Here is a 7,177-nt window from a genome sequence, read left to right on the forward strand (position 1 = left end):
TGCTGTTTTAACCTTCGCAAGGATCGGGCGTAGCCACACTCGGTTCAACTAAAGTTGGAGAAACTGACACCCGCTAGCCACCTTTGTGCAAAGCACGTCGGGAGAACTGGTCTCGCGTAAGCGTACGCGTAATGTCGGTCCGGGCCGCTTCGTCCAACAATACCGCCGAACCAAAGTATGACATGCTGGTAAGCCGTATGACTTATATCGCCCACAACTCACTTGTGTTCTACTCGTGCATATAATATCAACACATAAAACCTAGGTTCGGATGCCACTGTTGGGGAACGTAGTAATTTCAAAAAAAATCCTACGCACACGCAAGATCATGGTGATGTATAGCAACGAGAGGGGAGAGTGTGATCTATGTACCCTTGTAGACCGACAGCGGAAGTGTTAGCACAACGCGGTTGATGTAGTCGTATGTCTTCACAGCCCGACCGATCAAGTACCGAAACTACGGCACCTCCGAGTTTTAGCACACGTTCAGCTCGATGACGATCCCCGGACTTCGATCCAGCAAAGTGTCGGGGAAGAGTTCCGTCAGCACGACGGCGTGGTGACGATCTTGATGTTCTACCGTCGCAGGGCTTCGCCTAAGCACCACTACAATATTATCGAGGATTATGGTGGAAGGGGGCACCGCACACGGCTAAGAAAACGATCACGAGGATCAACTTGTGTGTCTAGGGGTGCCCCCCTGCCCCCGTATATAAAGGAGCAAGGGGAGGAGGCCGGCCGGCCCTATAGGCGCGCCAAGGAGGAGTCCTCCTCCTAGTAGGAGTAGGACTCCTACTAGGAGGGGGAAGGAAGTGGGGAAGGAGAAGGAAAGGGCCCCCCCCCCTCTCCTAGTCCAATTCGGACCAGGGGGGAGGAGGCGCGCGGCCCACCCTAGCTGCCCTTCTCTTTCTCCACTAAGGCCCATATGGCCCATTACTTCTCCCGGGGGGGGGGGGGGGTTCCGGTAACCCTCCGGTACTCCGGTTTTCTCCAAAATCACCCGGAACACTTCCGGTGTCCGAATATAGCCGTCCAATATATCAATCTTTATGTCTCGACCATTTCGAGACTCCTCGTTATGTCCGTGATCACATCCGGGACTCCGAACTAACTTCGGTACATCAAAACTCATAAACTCATAATATAACTATCATCGAAACCTTAAGCGTGCGGACCCTACAGGTTCGAGAACAATGTAGACATGACCGAGACATGTCTTCGGTCAATAACCAATAGCGGAACCTGGATGCTCATATTGGCTCCTACATATTCTACGAAGATCTTTATCGGTCAGACCACATAACAACATACGTTGTTCCCTTTGTCATCGGTATGTTACTTGCCCGAGATTCGATCGTCGGTATCTCAATACCTAGTTCAATCTCGTTACCGGCAAGTCTCTTTACTCGTTTCGCAATATATCATCTCGCAACTAACTCATTAGTTGCAATGCTCGCAAGGCTTATGTGATGTGCATTACCGAGAGGGCCCAGAGATACCTCTCCGACAATCGGAGTGACAAATCCTAATCTCGAAATACGCCAACCCAACATTTACCTTTGGAGACACCTGTAGAGCTCCTTTATAATCACCCAGTTACGTTGTGAAGTTTGGTAGCACACAAAGTGTTCCTCCGGCAAATGGGAGTTGCATAATCTCATAGTCATAGGAACATGTATAAGTCATGAAGAAAGCAATAGCAACATACTAAACGATCGGGTGCTAAGCTAATGGAATGGGTCATGTCAATCACATCATTCTCCTAATAATGTGATCCCGTTAATCAAATGACAACACATGTCTATGGTTAGGAAACATAACCATCTTTGATTAATGAGCTAGTCAAGTAGAGGCATACTAGTGACGTTTGGTTTGTCTATGTATTCACACAAGTATTATGTTTCCGGATAATACAATTCTAGCATGAATAATAAACATTTATCATGATATAAGGAAATAAAATAATAACATTATTATTTCCTCTCGGGCATATTTCCTTCAATTATCCTTTGGTGGAAGTGTAGATCTAGGTCTCCTCCTTCAATCCCTAGCAAATCGTGCTGACGGAACTCTTCCCCGACACTTTGCTGGATCGGAGTCCGGGGATCGTCATCGAGCTGAACGTGTGCTAAAACTCAGAGGTGCCGTAGTTTTGGTACTTGATCGGTCGGGCTATGAAGACATACGACTACATCAACCGCGTTGTGCTAACGCTTCCGCCGTCGGTCTACAAGGGTACGTAGATCACACTCTCCCCTCTCGTTGCTATACATCACCATGATCTTGCGTGTGCGTAGGAATTTTTTTGAAATTACTACGTTCCCCAACACAACACTGAAGAGAAACACAAGGAAACAAGAAACCCAACCCATGCAAATCCCGAGACCTATAGAACCCTCTCCCCCTTTGGCATCAAGACACCAAAAAGGGAAAGAGCAAAGCTAGCGTCCCAAAGCTTAGTAGTCCTCCTCTGACTCCTCTGTCGCATCTGGATCCTCATTAGCAGAGTCGACATCGTCGTCGGGATCGGATTCCTCCATGGCATTGTCAGCAACAGCAAAAGAGGTGGATGGTTGGGGAGGGGCCTCATCATCAGACCAGGTGCTGTGGGTTGAAATCCAACGCTCCTCTGGGGTGATGCTCTTCTCAGAGCCACTCTGAACCGGCACATTGAGGTGCTTCATCATTGCAATTTGGCAACGCCGTGCAAGCTTCTCATTGACATGTGCCTCATACATCTTGTTTTGGATGTCAGTCTGGAGACAAAAGGTCTTCTTCACCTTGGCAGTGATCTTGGCCACCCAAGAGGGCTTGACCCCGGGCTCCATCTCAAAGTCCTCATTGTTAGAAGTGGCATAGACATCCTCAGGAGCATTGGCAGGAAAGCGGGGCTCGGCGTGCTTCTTCTTCTTAAGAAGCTTGACCTCATGAACAGTGAGATTGTCTCGAGAAGTGAGGAGCTCTCCAGGACGACGAACAACCCACATAGAGTTCAGAAAGCACATGACAAACGGAGCGTAGATTGGGACCTTACGGTAGATGACCATGTTGTACATTTCATGCCACAGCCAATTTGACACATCAAACGTTGCACTAGTCCCCACCATGGTCTTCATAGCAACCATCAAGTCAACCAGATAGCCATGAATCTCATCTTGGTTGCCCACCTTGGGCAAGAGCACATTATGGAACACTCGGTGCATGATGTCATAGACCTTCTCCAAATCCTTGGATTCTCCAATAATCTCACGGCCCCGAATGTATAGAGGGGCAAGCTTCGCCTTAGGCATGGACTCAGGATGCTCATGAGGATGAATGCCACCCCTTCCTTCCAGACCGGTATCATCATACCCAATAGCATTGCAGAAAGCCCTCCAGGGAACTTGAAAGAGCTCATCACGACACATGAAAGCGAGAGTGCGTGCGTCATCTTCTCCAAAGTGAACCGTGGCATAGAACTGATGGATGAGATGAACATCAAAGTCACAGTTGACTGACATGAGCTTGACAAGATCAAATTCCTCGCAGAGAGCCAATGCCTCACCAAAATACTCCAAGTTGCTCCTCCAATGGTCAAGATCGATGGTCCACTGCTTGGCATACCTGTTCTTGTTGTGCTCAAAGAGTTCATGTACAATCCATACTTGCATCTCATTCCAGAACTGAACGGTGGTCCAGCTAGGAGCTATGGGAACCTCATAAGGATTCTTCGAGCGGTAGGCTTCCCAATCCTTGGCTTTCCAGCGATGTAACGGCAGTACCACACGTTGCTTTGCAGCGACAGACTTTTCACGGCGAGTGGGCTTGGTGGGAATCACAACCTCTTCTTCGTCATCAGACACAACCGGACGCAAGGTCCGTCGTGCCCTCTTCTTGGTCTTGCGAGGAGCAGAGCGAGAACAAGAGCCACCTGAACACACGCACAAGGAGAACACAAGAGACACAACAAAGATGAGAGGATTGCACACACAAAGAAGAAAAGATATATTGCACAAACTTGAGAAAATGAAATAGGGCTACATGGTGCAGATAACCCGGTTGAACCGGTTCTCCTACCAGTAGTACCGCTCCAGCGGTTGTACCGCCCGCAGAGGCGGTAGAACCGCTGGACAGTTGTACTACGGGTAGAGACTAGATTGAACCGCGAAATTGTTGGGGAACGTTGCAGAAAACAAAAAAATTCCTACGGTTTCACCAAGATCCATCTATGAGTTCATCTAGCAACGAGTGATCGGATTGCATCTACATACCTTTGTAGATCACGTGCGGAAGCGTTCAAAGAACGGGGATGAGGAAGTCGTACTCGACGTGATCCAAATCACCGGAGATCCTAGCGCCGAACGGACGGCACCTCCGTGTTCAACACACGTACGGTCAGCGTGACGTCTCCTCCTTCATCCAGCAAGGGGGGAGGAGAGGTTGATGAAGATCCAGTAGCACAACGGCGTGGTGGTGGATGCAGGGGTCACCGCAGCAGGGCTTTGCCGTTCTACTACGAGAGGGAGAGGTGTAGCAGGGGAGAGGGAGGCGCCAAGACTCAAGGGTGTGGCTGCCCCTCCCTCCCCCCCTTTATATAGGCCCCCCTAGGGGGTGCGCCGGCCCTAGGAGATGGGATCTCCTAGGGGGGGCCAAGGGGTGGAGTGCCCCCCAAGCCAGGTGGGGCGCCCCCCCACCCTAGGGTTCCCAACCCTAGGCGCATGGGGTTGGCCAAGGGGGGCGCACCAGCCCACTATGGGCTGGTTCCCCTCCCCACTTTGGCCCATGGGGCCCTCCGGGATGGGTGGCCCCACCCGGTGGACCCCCGGGACCCTTCCAGTGGTCCCGGTACAATACCAGTGACCCCCGAAACTCTCCCGATGGCCGAAACTGCACTTCCTATATATAATTCTTCACCTTCAGACCATTCCGGAACTCCTCGTGATGTTTGGGATCTCATCCGGGACTCCGAACAACTTTCGGGTTACTGCATATTATATCTCTACAACCCTAGCGTCATCGAACCTTAAGTGTGTAGACCCTACGGGTCCGGGAGACATGTAGACATGACCGAGATGGCTCTCCGGTCAATAACCAACAGCGGGATCTGGATACCCATGTTGGCTCCCACATGCTCCTCGATGATCTCATCGGATGAACCACGATGCCGAGGATTCAAGCAACCCCGTATACAATTCCCTTTGTCAATCGGTACATTACTTGCCGAGATTCGATCGTCGGTATCCCAATACCTCGTTCAATCTCGTTACCGGCAAGTCACTTTACTCGTACCGTAATGCATGATCCCGTGACCAGACACTTGGTCACTTTGAACTCATTATGATGATGCATTATCGAGTGGGCCCAGAGATACCTCTCCGTTATATGGAGTGACAAATCCCAGTCTTGATCCGTGTCAACCCAACAGACACTTTCGGAGATACCCGTAGTATACCTTTATAGTCACCTAGTTATGTTGTGACGTTTGGTACACCCAAAGCACTCCTACGGTATCCGGGAGTTACACGATCTCATGGTCTAAGGAAAAGATACTTGACATTGGAAAAACTCTAGCAAACGAACTATACGACCTTGTGCTATGTTTAGGATTGGGTCTTGTCCATCACATCATTCTCCTAATGTGATCTCGTTATCAATGACATCCAATGTCCATAGTCAGTAAACCATGACTATCTGTTGATCAACGAGCTAGTCAACTAGAGGCTTACTAGGGACATGTTGGTGTCTATGTATTCACACATGTATTACGATTTCCGGATAACACAATTATAGCATGAATAAAAGACAATTATCATGAACAAGGAAATATAATAATAATCCTTTTATTATTGCCTCTAGGGCATATTTCCAACAGTCTCCCACTTGCACTAGAGTCAATAATCTAGTTACATTGTGATGAATCGAACACCCATGGAATTCTGGTGTTGATCATGTTTTGCTCTAGGGATAGGTTTAGTCAACGGATCTGCTACATTCAGGTCCGTATGTACTTTACAAATATCTATGTCTCCATCTTGAACATTTTCACGAATGGAGTTGAAGCGACGCTTGATGTGCCTTGTCTTCTTGTCCTTAGTCCTTTTCAGGTACTTCAGGATATTCTTGACCGCTGTCCAGTGTTCCTTGCCGGGATTACTTTGGTACCTTCCTACCAAACTTACGGCAAGGTTTACATCAGGTCTGGTACACAGCATGGCATACATAATAGAACCTATGGCTGATGCATAGGGGATGACGCTCATCTCTTCTATATCTTCTGCCGTGGTCGGACATTGAGCTGAGCTCAATTTCATACCTTGTAACACAGGCAAGAACCCCTTCTTAGACTGATCCATATTGAACTTCTTCAATATCTTATCAAGGTATGTGCTTTGTGAAAGACCTATGAGGCGTCTCGATCTATCTCTATAGATCTTGATGCCTAATATATAAGCAGCTTCTCCAAGGTCCTTCATTGAAAAACTTTTATTCAAGTAGGCCTTGATGCTGTCCAAGAGTTCTATATCATTTCCCATCAATAATATGTCATCTACATATAATATGAGAAATGCTACAGAGCTCCCACTCACTTTCTTGTAAACGCAGGCTTCTCCATAAGTCTGCATAAACCCAAACGCTTTGATCATCTCATCAAAGCGAATGTTCCAACTCCGAGAGGCTTGCACCAGCCCATAAATCGAGCGTTGGAGCTTGCACACCTTGTCAGCATTCTTAGGATCGACAAAACCTTCCGGCTGCATCATATACAATTCTTCCTTAAGGTAACCATTAAGGAATGCCATTTTGACGTCCATTTGCCATATCTCATAATCATAGAATGCGGCAATTGCTAACATGATTCAGAGGGACTTCAGCTTCGCTACCGGTGAGAAAGTCTCATCGTAGTCAACCCCTTGAACTTGTCGATAACCCTTAGCGACAAGCCGAGCTTTATAGATGGTCACATTACCATCCGCGTCTGTCTTCTTCTTAAAGATCCATTTATTTTCTATCGCTCGCCGCTCAACGGGCAAGTCAGTCAAAGTCCATACTTCGTTTTCATACATGGATCCTATCTCGGATTTCATCGCTTCCAGCCATTTTTTGGAATCCGGGCCCGCCATCGCTTCTTCATAGTTCAAAGGTTCACCGTTGTCTAACAACATGATTTCCAAGACAGGGTTGCCGTACCACTCTGGTG

This window comes from Triticum urartu, chromosome 7A (genome assembly GCF_056163025.1).
Source record: "Triticum urartu cultivar PI428250 chromosome 7A, HENAU_Tu73, whole genome shotgun sequence".
Taxonomy (NCBI): Eukaryota; Viridiplantae; Streptophyta; class Magnoliopsida; order Poales; family Poaceae; genus Triticum; species Triticum urartu.